General features: G+C 45.3%; 1 protein-coding gene across 2 annotated transcripts in view; it reads left to right on the forward strand.

The window, feature by feature from the left end:
* The window catches only part of LG01H22orf15 (linkage group 01 C22orf15 homolog), a 623,789-nt gene that overhangs the window by 475,189 nt on the left and 131,686 nt on the right, over positions 1–16,914 (forward strand). The window contains exon 3 of one of the 2 annotated variants that reach the window (XM_073629191.1): positions 12,305–12,481. The exons of the other annotated variant lie outside the window; for it this stretch is intronic. The gene's annotated coding sequence lies outside the window, so the exon portion shown is untranslated. The remainder of the gene's footprint in view (positions 1–12,304; positions 12,482–16,914) is intronic. 2 annotated transcript variants of the gene reach the window in all.

The raw sequence follows: 16,914 nt of genomic DNA on the forward strand, positions 1-16,914 counted from the left end.
TAGGTATCAACCTTCAAAAATGTATATTCATGCTTAGATAATAAATTTGCCTCAAAGGCCCACAGTAGACAGCGATTAAGCGACTCCCCCAGACTCAGGGAAGGATTATTTTGTAATTTTAAATATGTGTCTCGATCATTTAGTTGTCTATAGATCTCATCTTCATAGTCCCTATGATTCATAAGAACCACGTTTCCTCCCTTATAACTTCTTTTGACAATGATATTAGTCATTTGGCGTAATTGTTCAAGGGCCTTGAGTTCATCCTTATTTAAATTGTCCTGTCTAATAGTTTTCCAATTGGTTGTTTTAAGATCAATTTGTACCAATTCAAGGAAGACATTTATTCTCACTTAAGTTGGGCATAGTGTTTGATTTGATTCTAAATTTTACCTTCTTTTTTCAAGGATTAGTAATGTGCTTTAACCGCTTCAGGTCAGCGCTATAGCTGAATGACAGCTACAGTGCGGACCTACTTTGCTAGGAGGGCGTCAATAGACATCCTCCCATGCTCGAGCGGCCTACACGCCCCCTGCAGGGCGCGCGCGGCACGCTCTGTGATCAGTGAGTCTATGAGACTCGCTGGATCACAGATCGGATTAAGGGGTTGATCCTGACTCCTTACCACAAGATCAGCTGTCAGCCAATGACAGCTGATCATGTGATCTAAACAGAGCCAAAATCGGCTATTTTTTCTCCTCACACTGATAGCATGAGGAGAAAAAAAAGCCGATCACCGGCAGCTGTCAGAAGGACATCGGTCCCGATCAAGGAGAGCAGCCGCCAGCTCATCTGTGAACACCTGCGCCACCTGCCAGTGCCACCTACCAGTGCACAACAGTGCTGCCTACCAGTGCCCACCAGCGCCACCTACCAGTGCCCACAGTGCCACCCATCAGTGCCCAGAGTGCCACCTATCAGTGCCCACAGTGCCACCTATCAATGTCACCGATCAGTGCCTCATCAACAGTGCTGCCCATCAGTGTCACCTACTAGTGCCCATCGGTCTGACCTACCAGTGCCCATAAGTGCCACCTATCAGTGCCCATCAGTGCCACCTATCAGTGGTACCTATCAGTAACAGCTATCAGTGCCCATCAGTGCCACCCATCAGTGCCAACGATCAGGGCCCATCAGTGCCATCTTATTAGTGGCCATCAGTGCCGCCTTATCTGTGCCCATCAGTACCGCTCTATCTGTCCCCATAAGTGCCGCCTTATCTGTGCCTATCAGTGCTGCCTTATCTGTGCCCAGGGCTTTTTTTCAGTGGGAACGTGGGGGAACGCAGTTCCGGCACCTCCAGCACTGAATGTATGTAATAGCATGGGGTGTGGGATGTGCTGGAGGGGCTATTGATGTTGGCTGCTGGGGGATCTATTGTCACTGGTGGGGATCTGATCTTGTGTGAGGGTCTATTGTTGCTGATGGGGAATCTATTATTGCTGGGGGGTCTTATGTTTCTGGAAGGGATCTACTGTTGAGGGAGAGGTCTATTTTTACTGGCTGCTGGAGGATCTATTGATGTTGGCTGCTGGGAGATCTGTTGTTGCTGCTGGGGAGGGGGTCTAATGTTGCTTTGGGTGGATATTTTGTTACTGGGTGTGATATCTTGTTGTGGGTGGTTCACTGTTGCTGCAGGGAATCTATTGTTGTTGGGGACGGGGTGGAGTCCATTGTTGCTGGGGGAGCCTATTGTTGTGTGGGGATCTATTGCTAGGATTCTATTTTTGCTGGCTGCAGGGGATCTATTTTACTGCTTTTCTTTTTATCATTAACATGTTCCATAAAAATGACTTAGCACCAAAAAATGATACTTGGTTCTGTATTCTCTAAAAGGGACAGTACTGGTAGGTGGTTAGGGGGTGGAATCAAGGTACGGTGGTCAGAGGTGGGTAGGGGGCAGGACAAGGGGTGACTCCGACGGGGGGAGTTCCTGCACCTATTCTTAGAGAAAAAAAGCCCTGTCTGTGCCTATCAGTGCCCATCAGTGCAGCCTATCAGTGCCCACTAGTGCAGCCTATCAGTGCCCATCAGTGGCGCCTCATCAGCGCATATCAATGAAGGAGAAAAATTACCTGTTTTAAAAATGTTATATCAAACTATGAAACATGATTTTTTTCTCTAAATGTTCTGTCTTTTTTTGTTTGTTTAGCAAAAAATAAAAACTCCAGTGGTGATTAAATATCACCAAAAGAAAGCTCTATTTGTGTGAAAAAAAAAATTATAAAAATGTCATTTGGGTACAGTGTTGCAAGACCGTGCAATTGTCATTCAAAGAGTGACAGCACTGAAAGCTGAAAATTGGTCTAGGCAGGAGGGGGGAGTTTAAGTGCCCTGTAAGCAAGTGGTTAAGAGCTATATGCCATTTACCAGCTACCTACTGTATTCCATCTCTCATTAATCTGAACGCATACAGACAATCATTTATTCCAGAAATACATGTCACAATCATTGTCTGTTACTATTATTTCATCATGTTTCAACCCTATCATCCATCGTTATATTTGGAATGACTACCTTTCAAGATTGTTGAAAATATCAAGATGTAAGCTTGTTAGCAGTTATTTTTTTCATCATCACATTCAATCTACAGCATTAATAGGAACTATATTCCTTATTATCTCAAACCATTTCTTCCATCTGTCTTGATGTGATCTGCTGAGATTCCATCACTGAACTTGAATTACACTGCATTTCTTCACAAGATGCTCTAGGAATCAACCAGCCATTTATTACTTCAGATACTAGCTTTTTGAGTCATTTCTAATTTGATGATTATTCAATTGTTTGCTCTCTCCCTCATACTGGATCACTACCTGAATTGTTTTTATTATTTTTGCATGTGTGTATGTTTTGTGTCATTTAATCTTTTTGGAAGGTATTTGTTGTTTTTTCATTTGGATTATTCCATACCCTTTTTCATTAATAAATTTGATTAGATTACGCTGCTTGGTCATCTTTTGCCTACTTTACAGTTTGTGCTATACAACTATGTTTTCTTTTGTTCAGTGTTCTATTTAGACATAGACCACACCATACAGGTGCGTCAGCGAGCTAAATATTCCTCTTTTTGGGTGGATTATTACGCAACATTTTTAAACTAGACATCACAAACTCTGCACACCGAGCTCCGGCAAAGAGACCCACCCACCAATTCTGGAGTTTTGAGGGGCTCCTACAGCTGAAGTGGGTTAAAGAGGAAAGGTAAGGGTACATGCAGGAGTCATGTATATGTGTACAGATTAATATTGTGCCATCAGTTTATACTGGGCGAGTGGTGGATTTACATCCACTTTAAGCATTTCTCTAGAATTGCCAAACTCATTATATACTTTTTAGTAGTAGTTGAGGTTGAAATAAAGACACAAGTCCATCAAGTCCAACCTATGTGTGCGATTATATGTCCGTATTACATTGTATATCCCTGTATGTTGTGGTCGTTCAGTTGCTTATCTAATAGTTTTGTTAAACTATGGATGCTCCCCGCTGAGACCACCGCCTGTGGAAGAGAATTCCACATCCTTGCCGCTCTTCTAATATTGAATAAAGTATACATACAATGTTATTTTTATAGCGCTGTAACCTATAACAACCAGTACAACAAACATAATTTATCCAACTGTAGTCAGACCAAGTAAAGTTATATTCTGTAAGGTTGCTACACAGTACTTTATTCATTACTGATTAAATAAAAGCCATGTATGAGAAAGAAAGAGGAAGCTGATATTAATGTCTTACTGGGTATGACCGTGTAGTACTGTGCGTGCACTACCAGTCCATAAAGTACAGTAATAATCCCCATCATCTGCAGCCTGTATATTACTGATATCCAAGACACTTATGCCTGCAGAGATTGATCCAATAAAACGGTTAGAAATTCCTGCAGGTTTTACAGATGCTTGTATGTGACATCACATACATCACAAACATCACAAACATCCCATACATCCCAGACATCACATACAAGCATGTGGGCTGGATCAGCGGGGATGAATGTGCCTGGAGAGGTAGATGTGTCTCATCTCTGCTTCCTTTCATCACTCTGCATATCACGCATATCATAGATGAGAAGAGGGTACAGCGGTGGAGCAGATGAGCAGGAGGGTACAGTGGTGGCAAAAATGAGCAGGAGGGGTTCAGAGGTGGGACAGAAGAGCAGGAGAGTACAGCAGTGGGGCAGATGTGCTGGGAGGTACAGTGGTAGAAGCGATGAGAAGGGGGTTCAGCAGTGGGACAGAAGAACAGGGGGGTACATTGATGGGGCAGATGAGAAAGGGGGTTCAGTCTTGGGCCAGATGAGCAGGGGGTTACAGTGGTGGGACAGATGAGCAGAGGGGTTCAGTGTTGGGGCATATGAGAAGGGGGTTCAGTGGTGGGACAGAAAAGCAGGGGGGTAGAGCAGTGGGGCACATGTGAAAGGAGGTGTATTGGTGGGACAGATGAGCAGGGGGTTGCAGTAGTACGGCAAGAGAGCAGGGGGGTACAGAGGTGAGACAGATGTGCAGGAGGTACATTGGTGGGGCAGATGAGAAAGCGGGTTACAATGGTGGGGCAGATGAGCAGATGGGTTCAGTGTTAGGACAGATGAGAAGGTGATTTGATAGTAAGACAGAAGAGCATGGGGATACGGCAGTGGAGCAGATGTGCAGGGAGGTACAGTGGTGGGGTAGATGAGAAAAGGGGTACATTGATGGGGCAGATGAGCAGGGGGATTACAGTGGTGGGGCAGATGTGCAGGAGGTACAGTGGTGGGAGCAATGAGAAGGGGGTTCAGCGGTGGGACAGAAAAGCAGGAGGGTACAGTGATGGGGCAGATGAGCAGGGGGTTACAGTGGTGGGACAGATGAGTGGGGGGGTTCAGTGTTGGGCCAGATGAGAAGGGGGTTCAGCGGTGGGACAGAGGAGCAGGGGGTACAGCGGTGGGGCAGATGTGAAAGGAGGTGCATTGGTGGGACAGATGAGCAGTGGGTTACAGTGGTTGGGCAGAGAAGCAGGGGGTACAGAGGTGGGACAGATGTGCAGGAGGTACAGTGGTGGGGCAGATTAGAAAGGGGGTTACAGTGGTGGAGCAGATGAGCAGATAAGTTCAGTCTTAGGACAGATGAGGAAATGGTTCAGTGGTGAGACAGAAGAGCATGGGGGTATGGCGGTGGAGTAGATTTGCAGGGAGGTACAGTGGTGGGGCAGATGAGAAAGGGGGAACATTGGTGGGGCAGATGAGCAGGGGGTTACAGTGGTGGGACAGAAGAGCAGGGTGGTGCAGTGCTTGGGCAGATGTACAGGGGGTTACAGTGGTGGGACAGATGAGCAGGGGGGTACAGAGATGGGGCAGATGTGAAGGGGGTAAAGTGGTGGGACAGATGAGCAGCGGGGTGCAGAGGTGTTGCAGATGTGCAGGGGGTTACAGTGGTGGGGCAGATGAGAAAGGGGGTACATTTGTGGGGCAAATGAGCAGGGGGTTACAGTGGTGGGACAAATGAGCAGGGGAGTACAGAGGTGGGGCAGATGTGTAGGGGGTACATTGGTGGGACAGATGAGGAGGGGGGTACAGTGGTGAAACAGATTTGCAGGGGGGACAGTGATCTGAGGTGTGGAGTTGCAGGAATAATTTCTCACTAATACTCAAGTAGTTTACAGCATTTACTTTATAAAAAATCCTTTTCGTGGTTGAGAGTGTGAAGTTGACATTTTTCGTTATAAAATCGTTACGTTCAATTTCTTTGAAAACATTTTTCAGCACACTGTGCTCAAAAGGTTGCCTACCTCTGCTGTACACTCACTACTTTACATTGTAGCAAAGTGTCATATCTTCAGTGTTGTCACATGAAAAGATAGAATAAAATATTTACAAAAATGTGAGGGGTGTACTCACTTTTGTGAGATACTGTATGTGAGGGTTTAAATTAACTTTCATTTTTTTCACTCCAGTATAATCCTATGATGCATTGTCTTTGGGTTCAGATGGATTGTACTTGCTTGTTATACCCTGTCTTGTTCTTCTCATAGTACGAATTTATGTGAACTGTTTAGTACACTTTATAACACCTTTTATAAAAACCCTATATATTCTTTGTGAAGCAAAACAAAGTCCAACAGAATAAGTTATCAAGCTACCTGTTTAGTAACGGGATCACACTAGGTCTGCTTCAGACTTGCAGACATGATTCATAACAGCCTGCTTGAATCCTCTCCCAACAACCGATTAACAAAGAGAAAGAAAAATTATACCCCATGTGGGGATCAAGGTGTGACTTGTGTTTAACCCCTTGCAGTGGTCGGACCTTCCATTAGGGATGCCCGAGTGCAGCCCCCTCTAACCATGGCCGTCACCCCCTCCACCTTCTAGCGATGCAATGCTCTATCCATTGCTGCCGCCCTCCCCATATTCATGCGCCCCGGCCCTTCTCAGGATGCCGGGCGCCTAAATTACAGTGGCACGGGTGTTTTTTTTTTTAAGCACCTGATTAGAGCAAAGGAATATTTGCTGTTGAAACACGGATCCTCCTGCCGGCCAATCGGGAAGCGGGTGTAATACCTGTCACCCGATTGGCTGAAAGGACAAGCAATTCTATTGGACGTCTAGGAGGAGGGGAGGAGACGCATGGCGGAAGCGAGGAGGAGGGAGGAGGAGCCGTTACCCAATGCCCCAATGTCCGCACAATGATGAGCTCAGGTCAGGAGCATTTTCTGAAAGCAGTGGGCCTGTGTGCAAGATCAAAAGTTTGGCCTCCTTAGCTGAGAAAAAGTGCGGCGCTCTGCGCCGCAGCAAAGCTTGGTGTGATTTTAATTGCGCTGAATACTGGCTGTGGTTTAAAGGGACACAGAGTGCAGGGTTCAGGAGTAAGTCACGCAAAGGTTCAGGAATAATTTCAACAAAGTTCCCAGAAGCTCAACAGTAATTCCACAAACTGTCACCTGATTGTGGTTTTCTCAATCACAGTGAAATCCCTTCTTTCTGAGATTGGTAGTGGCAACCAAGCGAGTCATCTTCCTCCAGATGGTGGACGGGGCTAGCAGGACTGTGATTGGCTTTAGCAGTGGCCAATGACAGCTCTCCTCCTCCTGGAAACAGGGACAGCAGAACTGAACCCAATTTCTTCCCTATCATAAAGCTGATGATCGCAGCTACATTAAAGTTAGAGAACCAAACAATGTTTCCCATCATTTACAATGTACAGTGCCTTGCAAAAGTATTCACCCCCCTTGGCATTTTTCGTGTTTTGTTGCCTCACAACCTGGAATTAACATGGATTGTTTGGGGATTTGCATCATTTAATTTACAGAACATGCCCACAACTTTGAAGATGTTTTTTTTTTTATTTTGAAGCAAACAACAAATAGGACAAAATAACAGAAAAATTCCATGTGCATAACTATTCATCCCCCTAAAGTCAATACTTTGTAGAGCCACCTTTTGCGGCTATCACAGCTCCAAGTCGCTTTGGGTAAGTCTCTATGTGCTTGCCACATCTTACCACTGGGATTTTTGCCCATTCCTCCTTGCAAAACTGCTCCAGCTCCTTTAAGTTGGATGGTTTGCGCTTGTGAACAGCAATCTTTAAGTCTGACCACAGATTTTCTATTGGATTGAGGTCTGGGCTTTGACTAGGCCATTCCAACACATTTAAATGTTTCCCTTTAAACCACTCAAGTGTTGCTTTAGCAATGTGTTTGGGGTCATTGTCCTGCTGGAAGGTGAACCTTCGTCCTAGCCTCAAATCTCACACAGAGTGGTACAGGTTTTGCTCAAGAATATCCCTGTATTTAGCACCATCCATCTTTCCCTTAACTCTAACCAGTTTCCCAGTCCCAAATGCTGAAAAAACATCAGCACAGAATGATGCTGCCACCACCATGTTTCACTGTGGGGATGGTGTTCTTTGGGCGATGTGATGTGTTGGGTTTGCGCCAGACATAGCGTTTTCTTTGATGGCCAAAAAGTTAAATTTTAGTCTCATCAGAGCAGAGCACCTTCCTCCATACATTTTGGGAGTCTCCCACGTGCCTTTTCGCAAACTCAAAATGTGCCATTTTGTTTTTTGCTGAAAGTAGCGTACAGCTTATTGTCATCCTATGTACAGATACTCCAGTCTCTGCTGTGGAACTCTTCTGCTTCTCCAGGGTTACCTTAGGTCTCTGTGCTGCCTCTCTGATTAATGCCCTCCTCGCCCGTTCCATGAGTTTTGGTGTGCGGCCGTCTCTTGGCAAGTTTTCTGTTGTGCCATGTTCTTTCCATTTGGTTATGATAGATTTGATGGTGCTCCTAGGCATCATCAAATATTTGGATATTTTTTTATATCCTAACCCTGACTTGTACTTCTCAACAACATTGTCCCTTAATTGTTTGGAGAGTTCCTTGGTCTTCATGGCAGTGTTTGGTTAGTGGTGCCTCTTGCTTAGGTGTTGCAGCCTCTGGGGCCTTTCAAAAAGGTGTGTCTATGTAATGACAGATCATGTGACACTCAGATTGCACACAGGTGGACATCATTTCGCTAATTATGTGACTTCTGAAGGTAATTGGTTGCACCAGAGCTTTTATGGGCTTCATAACAAAGGGGGTGAATACATAGGCACATACCAATTATCAGTTTTTTATTTCTGAAAAAATTTTTATGTATATATTTTTCTAATTTTACTTCACCAACTTAAACTATTGTGTTCTGATCCATCACAGATAATTCATGTTAAAAAAACAACTAAAGGCTATAATGTAACAAAATAGGTAAAAAGCCAAGGGGGTGAATACTTTTGCAAGGCACTGTATGGGGGCACAGTGCCTCCCCCTCAGTGCAGGTGCGGCATGGGGAATTCTGAAATTGGAATGCATTAGTGTCTCACTGACACTTCCCTGTGCTGCTCTACTGATGGGAAGGGAGTTAAGTGCCGGCAAAAGAGGTATCGCATGCCGTTTGCAGTACCCGTGCCGGGGGTTGCCTACCCCTGGTGTACAGCTTATATAACAGTGTAAATTTGCTGTCCCCTCAAAATAACTCAACACACAGCCATTAATGTCTAAACCGCTGGCAACAAAAGTGAGTACACCCCTAAGTGAAAATATCCAAATTGGGCCCAAAGTGTCAATATTTTGTGTGGCAACCATTATTTTCCAGCACTGCCTTAACCCTCTTGGGCATGGGGTTCACCAGAGCTTCACAGGTTGCCACTGGAGTCCTCTTCCACTTCTCCATGATGACATCATGGAGCTGGTGGATGTTATAGACCTTGCACTCCTCCACCTTCCATTTGAGGATGCCCACAGATGCTCAATAGGATTTAGGTATGGAGACATGCTTGGCCAGTCCATCACCTTTACCCTCAGCTTCTTTAGCAAGGCAGTGGTTGTCTTGGAGGTGTGTTTTGGGTCGTTATCATGTTGGAATACTGCCCTGCAGCCCAGTCTCCAAAGGAAGGGGATCATGCTCTACTTCAGTATGTCACAGTACATGTTGCCATTCATGGTTCCCTCAATGAACTGTAGCTCCCCAGTGCTGGCAGCACTCATACAGGCCCAGACCATGACACTCCCACCACCATGCTTGACTGTAGGCAAGACACACTTGTCTTAGTACTCCTCACCTGGTTCCGCCACACACATGCTTGACACCATCTGAACCAAATAAGTTTATCTTGGTCTCATCAGACCACAGGACATGGTTCCAGTAATCCATGTCCTTAGTCTTCTTGTCTTCAGCAAACTGTTTGCAGGCTTTCTTGTGCATAATCTTTAGAAGAGGCTTCCTTCTGGGACGACAGCCATGCAGACCAATTTGATGCAGTGTGCGGCGTATGGTCTGAGCACTGACAGGCTGACCCCCCACCCCTTCAACCTCTGCAGCAATGCTGGCAGCACTCATGCGTCTATTTCCCAAAGATAACCTCTGGATATGACGCTGAGCATGTGCATTCAACTTCTTTGGAAGACCATGGCAAAGCCTGTTCTGTGTGGAAAATGAAAATGTCCTGTTAAACTGCTGTATGGTCTTGGCCACCGTGCTGCAGCTCAGTTTCAGGGTCTTAGTAATCTTCTTATAGCCTAGGCCATCTTTATGTAGAGCAACAATTCTTTTTTTCAGATCCTCAGAGAGTTCTTTGCCATGAGGTGCCATGTTGAACTTCCAGTGACCAGTATGAGAGAGTGAGAGCGATAACACCAAATTTAACACACCTGCTCCCCACCTGAGACCTTGTAACACTAATGAGTCACATGCAACACATATCTAATTGGGCCCAATTTGGACATTTTCACTTAGGGGTGTATTCACTTTTGTTGCCAGCAGTTTAGATATTAATGGCTGTGTGTTGAGTTATTTTGAGGGGACAGCAATTTACACTGTTATACAAGATGTACACTGACTACTTTACATTGTAGCCATGTGTCATTTCTTCAGTGTCAAATGAAAAAATATAATAAATTATTTACAAAAATGTAAAGGGAGTGTACTCACTTTTGTGAGATACTGTATACCCAGTGAAGTGAATAGACTCAGATGAAACACAAAGAATAAACAAATCCTCCTACATAAGTTTTATATGTATATCTGCTGTCTTCATCTTGCTATATTTTTTAGAATTCTTATATCAGTAAGAATTTTCACTTCCTCATTTAGCAGCAGGAGTGTCATGCTGACATACTCTGTGTAACAGCTGATTGGAGGAAAGGCACACACCCCCCTCCAAATTGGCAGAAGTAGGAAAATGCTTTTTGAGCTGTGCTTTTACAAGTCAAGCTGTCTGCTAATCTATTTATAGCAAACTCCCATAACACACATTCCAGGTTGCTTTTATCTCCCATTTCAGGGAGAGCTTGTCAGAAGTTCTCATGCTGATAACAGAAGAATGGAGCAGCACAAACACACTGAACATAGGGCTTTGGAGACAGATAAGGAATTTCTCAGCTCAAGTTCATGAATTTTGGTTTACATCCACTTTAATAAGCAAACAGACCCAATATTGAAGATCATTAGGTAGACGCGTGTACCTAAAAATTCTCGCCATGACACAAAAAGAGACAAGAAGGGGTGAAGGAGCGTAGAGGAAAAGGAAGGAAAGAGGAGAAGCAGCCACCTATGGTCTATGATGGCTCATAAGGGGGAGAGCAGAAAGAGAGAAAATAGAAGAAATGGAAAGACTTGACTATGTGTAGGGGGTAAGGGGAGAGTTCCTGTGAGATCCATTCCACTGCATTACCCTGAAGAAAAACAAACGGTGCAAGTAGTCATACAAAGGGCAAGAAATGGTCCAGGTTTAGGCCAGTGGTGGCTGGTGCAGGAGACGGATGGCAGCGTTTACCCGGCAACCCCCCTCCCTGTGACGGACAGCTGCGATCACCTGGCACCTACCCCCTGCGGGAGACGAACGGCAGATGCCTTACCTTATGGAGGCAGGGGGAATGAAGAGCCGGGGCCACTCTGACTGATTCTGCCAGGGAACACACAGAGAGACAGGAAGTGTGTCCTGAGACACGATAGGCCAGGGAGTCCTAAGACTCCCTGGCCAATAGGGGCTTCCCGATTGGCCGGGAGGAGAATGAGGGAGACATTAGTGAATATTCATTCACTATTGTCACACAAGTGGGTGTGCTCTGGGCGCAGTACTGGGCCGAGCGCATGGATGTGGGGCGGCATCCCTGCACCCCTGCGCCCTTAATGGATGGGCCGCCACTGGTCTAAGCAATCATTAAAAGATTTTTCTCAGGTCCCAAATCTTCAGAATTGTAGTATGTGTATCCATAAGGATAGACGTGAGTTTCTCATAAACCATGGTTCCCCTAAAACACTGTTTGACCTCAGCAAAATTAAGGAATGGCTGGCACCATGGCCTGGCTGATGGTTGCTGAGCCGCCAGGAAGACAAAACCCACCAGCTTCCTCTGGGTCTTGGTCAAGGATGGGATAGGCTTATGCAACAAGGCTTCCCATGTCAACGCACTAAAGAAACTTTTAAGACTGATCTGATCCATAAGTAAACCTGAGCCCAAAATTGAAAAGTTTTAGGACAGGATCACAAGACATGAAAAAGGGTGCCATGTTCTCTGCATCCCCTAAAGCAGAAGGGGGGAGCTGAGGGAAAATATTTGGCCACTCACAACAGGGTCATATACCAACAGGAGAGCAGCTTATAGGGATTTTCCTAAGCAAAAATGGGTGGGGGGGCTTTATACCATCCAGGGCCAAAAGCTTGTATACGTATTCGATCCCCCGGGTCCTCAATCAGTGGCAGGTGGGAACTAAGGAGTGGATTTTGTTTTGGACTGTGATTATTGGTCCTGTGAGGGAACCTCATGTTTGGGTTGTGTTTTGTTGCAGGACTGACCAATGAACACAGGCAGGAAGCCCCTAAAATTCACTTGATGCTTGGATAACCTCTCTGCGAGCTCTCAGCTTGAAGCTGAACACCACAATTGGTGCTCACATGTTCTACTGTTCCTCACTGAAAGGTTAGCTTGCTGGCACCTGTGCACCTGATGTTAAAGCTGCATTAAGGTAAGAAGTGTGGAAAAAGTGTGTCAGCGGTTTAAAGGGACATCTGTAGTGTCTGTACCACGTAAAGGCACAATGCACTGTTGGAGGCTCAGGTGAGATTAAATTACACACAGGTGGACTCTATTTACTAATTAGATTACTTCTGAAGGAAATTGGTTCCACTAGATTTTAGTTATGGGTATCGGAGTAAAGGAGGCTGAATACAAATGCACGCCACACTTTTCAGATATTTATTTGTAAAAAATTTGGAAAACCATTTATCATTTTCCTTCTACTTCACATCTATGTGCCACTTTGTGTTGGTCTATCACATGAAATCCCAATAAAATACATTTACGTTTTTGGTTGCAAAATAACAAAATGTGGAAAATTTAAAGGGATATGAATACTTTTTCAAGGCACTGTATATATATATATATATACATATATACTGAGTGGGTCCAATCTCTCTTTTGTTCACTTGATAGTAGTCTCATCGCGAATTTCTTGCCAGGCATCACCAGCCTAATTTTTCTATTTACTATATTTTTATTGCTTGATTTTTACTCACTTATCACTCTACTCCTAGTCACATGCACTTGGTGGTTTCATCTATCCACATCACCCCTGTGTATATTTGAACTGGTGCCTCTTTTCATGTAGTATCTGTTTCCCCAGGCCCACCTCCTTGAGGCAGCTGGGACATGTTAGGGGCCAATCTTGTTTCCTCTCCCCCCTTCACAACTCACAGGAGGGACAGTACAGACCATTGGACAATTTCTCTTGCTGTGTTTGCACCTACATCCGTGAGGTTTATGCCACAATGCCTCATGTAGAGGAAATCTTCTTCCCTTGTGTGGATTCAAATTGAACATTTTTGTCTGAACTGAAAATATTGCTTATACTATATTTGCCTAAACCAAAGGTGTGAGTGTTTTTTTTCTCTAATCCTCTAACAACCTGGTCTCTGTTTTCAGTTATTTAGACATACTTCTCCTGAGGATGCGAGTGTTATCTTGCGAAATGCGTTGAGATTCAACTTACAGACACCTGTTTCTTGGATCACTAGTCATGTCATGATTTCTGTTATTATGGTTACCTTATATCTATTAGTTGTACACTCTACAAATTTGGCCTTTATGGAAGAGTGGCAAGAATAAAGCTATTGTTAAAAGAAAGCCATAAGAAGTCCCATTTGCAGTTTGCGAGAAGCCATGTGGGGGACACAGCAAACATGTGGAAGAAGGTGTTCTGGTCAGATGAGACCATAATTGAACTTTTTGGCCTAAAAGCAAAACGCTATGTGTGGCGGAAAATGAACAACCATGAAACATGGTGGTGGCAGCATCATGTTGTGGGGAGTTTATTGTCTCTTAACCACTTGCCGACCGCCTCACGCATATATACGTGAGCAGAGCGGCACGGGCAGGCAAAATCACGTACCTAGTACGTGATTGCCTTCCCGCGGGTGGGGGGTCCGATCGGACCCCCCCCCGGTGCCAGCTGCGGTCGGCATTTGGTTGGGAGCGATGACAGACGAGGGGGAGGCCATCCGATCGTGGCCCCCCCCTCGCGATCGCTCCCAGCCAATGAGAAACATCCCCTGCCTCTGTATAGTACACAGAGGCAGAGGATGTGATGTCATCTCTCCTCGGTCTGGCAGTTTCCGTTCCAGCGCCGAGGAGAGATGACATGTAAGTGCACCAACACTCACACACAACACAGTAGAACATGCCAGGCATATATTACACCCCCGATCCCCCCCCGATCGCCCCCGATCCCCCCCCAATCACCCCCCCCCCCCTGTCACAAACTGACACCAAGCAGGTTTTTTTTGTTTTTTTTTGTTTTTTTTTCCTGATTACTGCATAGTGTCAGTTTGTGACAGTTAGCAGTGGTGGGACAGTTAGTATTACCCCCCTGTAGGTCTAGGGTACCCCCCTTACCCCCCCTAATAAAGTTTTAACCCCTTGATTACCCCCCCTCACCAGTGTCGCTAAGCGATCATTTTTCTGATCGCTGTATTAGTGTCGCTGGTGACGGTAGTTAGGGACGTAAATATTTAGGTTCGCCGTCAGTGTTTTATAGCGACAGGGACCCCCATATACTACCTAATAAATGTTTTAACCCCTTGATTGCCCCCTAGTTAACCCTTTCACCACTGATCACCGTATAACCGTTACGGGTGACGCTGGTTAGTTAGTTTATTTTTATAGTGTCAGGGCACCCGCCGTTTATTACCGAATAAAGGTTTAGCCCCCTGTAGGTCTAGGGTACCCCCCTTACCCCCCTAATAAAGTTTTAACCCCTTGATCACCCCCTGTCGCCAGTGTCGCTAAGCGATCATTTTTCTGATCGCTGTATTAGTGTCGCTGGTGACGCTAGTTAGGGACGTAAATATTTAGGTTCGCCGTCAGTGTTTTATAGCGACAGGGACCCCCATATACTATCTAATAAATGTTTTAACCCCTTGATGGCCCCTAGTTAACCCTTTCACCACTGATCACCGTATAACCGTTACGGGTGACGCTGGTTAGTTCGTTTATTTTTTATAGTGTCAGGGCACCCGCCGTTTATTACCGAATAAAGGTTTAGCCCCCTGATCGCCCGGCGGTGATATGCGTCGCCCTAGGCAGCGTCAGATTAGCGCCAGTACCGCGAACACCCACGCACGCACCGTACACGCACCGTACACCTCCCTTAGTGGTATAGTATCTGAACGCATCAATATCTGATCCGATCAGATCTATACTAGCGTCCCCAGCAGTTTAGGGTTCCCAAAAACGCAGTGTTAGCGGGATCAGCCCAGATACCTGCTAGCACCTGCGTTTTGCCCCTCCGCCCGGCCCAGCCCAGTCCAGCCCACCCAAGTGCAGTATCGATCGATCACTGACACTTTTTTTTTGTAGCGTTTTGGTGAACTGGCAAGCACCAGCGGCGTAGTACACCCCGGTCGTAGTCAAACCAGCACTGCAGTAACACTTGGTGACGTGGCGAGTCCCATAAGTGCAGTTCAAGCTGGTGAGGTGGCAAGCACAAGTAGTGTCCCGCTGCCACCAAAAAGACAAACACAGGCCCGTCGTGCCCATAGTGCCCTTCCTGCTGCATTCGCCAATCCTAATTGGGAACCCACCGCTTCTGCAGCGCCCGTACTTCCCCCATTCACATCCCCAACCAAATGCAGTCGGCTGCATGAGAGGCATTTATATATCCTCCCGAGTACCCCTACCCAACGAACCCCCCCAAAAAGATGTTGTGTCTGCAGCAAGCGCGGATATAGACGTGATGCCCGCTATTATTGTCCCTCCTGTCCTGACAATCCTGGTCTTTGCATTGGTCAATGTTTTGAACGCTACCATACACTAGTTGAGTATTAGCGTTGGGTACAGCATTGCACAGACTAGGGCACACTTTCACAGGGTCTCCCAAGATGCCATCGCATTTTGAGAGACTCGAACCTGGAACCGGTTACAGTTATAAAAGTTACAGTTACAAAAAAAAAAGTGTAAAAAAAAAAAAAAACACAAACAAAAATAAAAAAAAATAGTTGTCGTTTTATTGTTCTCTCTCTCTCTATTCTCTCTCTATTGTTCTGCTCTTTTTTACTGTATTCTATTCTGCAATGTTTTATTGTTATTATGTTTTATCATGTTTGCTTTTCAGGTATGCAATTTTTTATACTTTAACGTTTACTGTGCTTTATTGTTAACCATTTTTTTGTCTTCAGGTACGCCATTCACGACTTTGAGTGGTTATACCAGAATGATGCCTGCAGGTTTAGGTATCATCTTGGTATCATTCTTTTTAGCCAGCGGTCGGCTTTCATGTAAAAGCAATCCTAGCGGCTAATTAGCCTCGAGACTGCTTTTACAAGCAGTGGGAGGGAATGCCCCCACCGTCTTCCGTGTTTTTCTCTGGCTCTCCTGTCTCAACAGGGAACCTGAGAATGCAGCCGGTGATTCAGCCAGCTGACCATAGAGCTGATCAGAGACCAGAGTGGCTCCAAACATCTCTATGGCCTAAGAAACCGGAAGCTACGAGCATTTTATGACTTAGATTTCGCCGGATGTAAATAGCGCCATTGGGAAATTGGGGAAGCATTTTATCACACCGATCTTGGTGTGGTCAGATGCTTTGAGGGCAGAGGAGAGATCTAGGGTCTAATAGACCCCAATTTTTTCAAAAAAGAGTACCTGTCACTACCTATTGCTATCATAGGGGATATTTACATTCCCTGAGATAACAATAAAAATGATTTAAAAAAAAAAAAAATGAAAGGAACAGTTTAAAAATAAGATAAAAAAGCAAAAAAAAATAAAGAAAAAAAATAAATAAATAAAAAGCACCCCTGTCCCCCCTGCTCTCGCGCTAAGGCGAACGCAAGCGGCGGTCTGGCGTCAAACGTAAACAACAATTGCACCATGCATGTGAGGTATCGCCGCGAAGGTCAGATC

Source organism: Aquarana catesbeiana, linkage group LG01 (genome assembly GCF_042186555.1).
Source record: "Aquarana catesbeiana isolate 2022-GZ linkage group LG01, ASM4218655v1, whole genome shotgun sequence".
Lineage (NCBI taxonomy): Eukaryota > Metazoa > Chordata > Amphibia > Anura > Ranidae > Aquarana > Aquarana catesbeiana.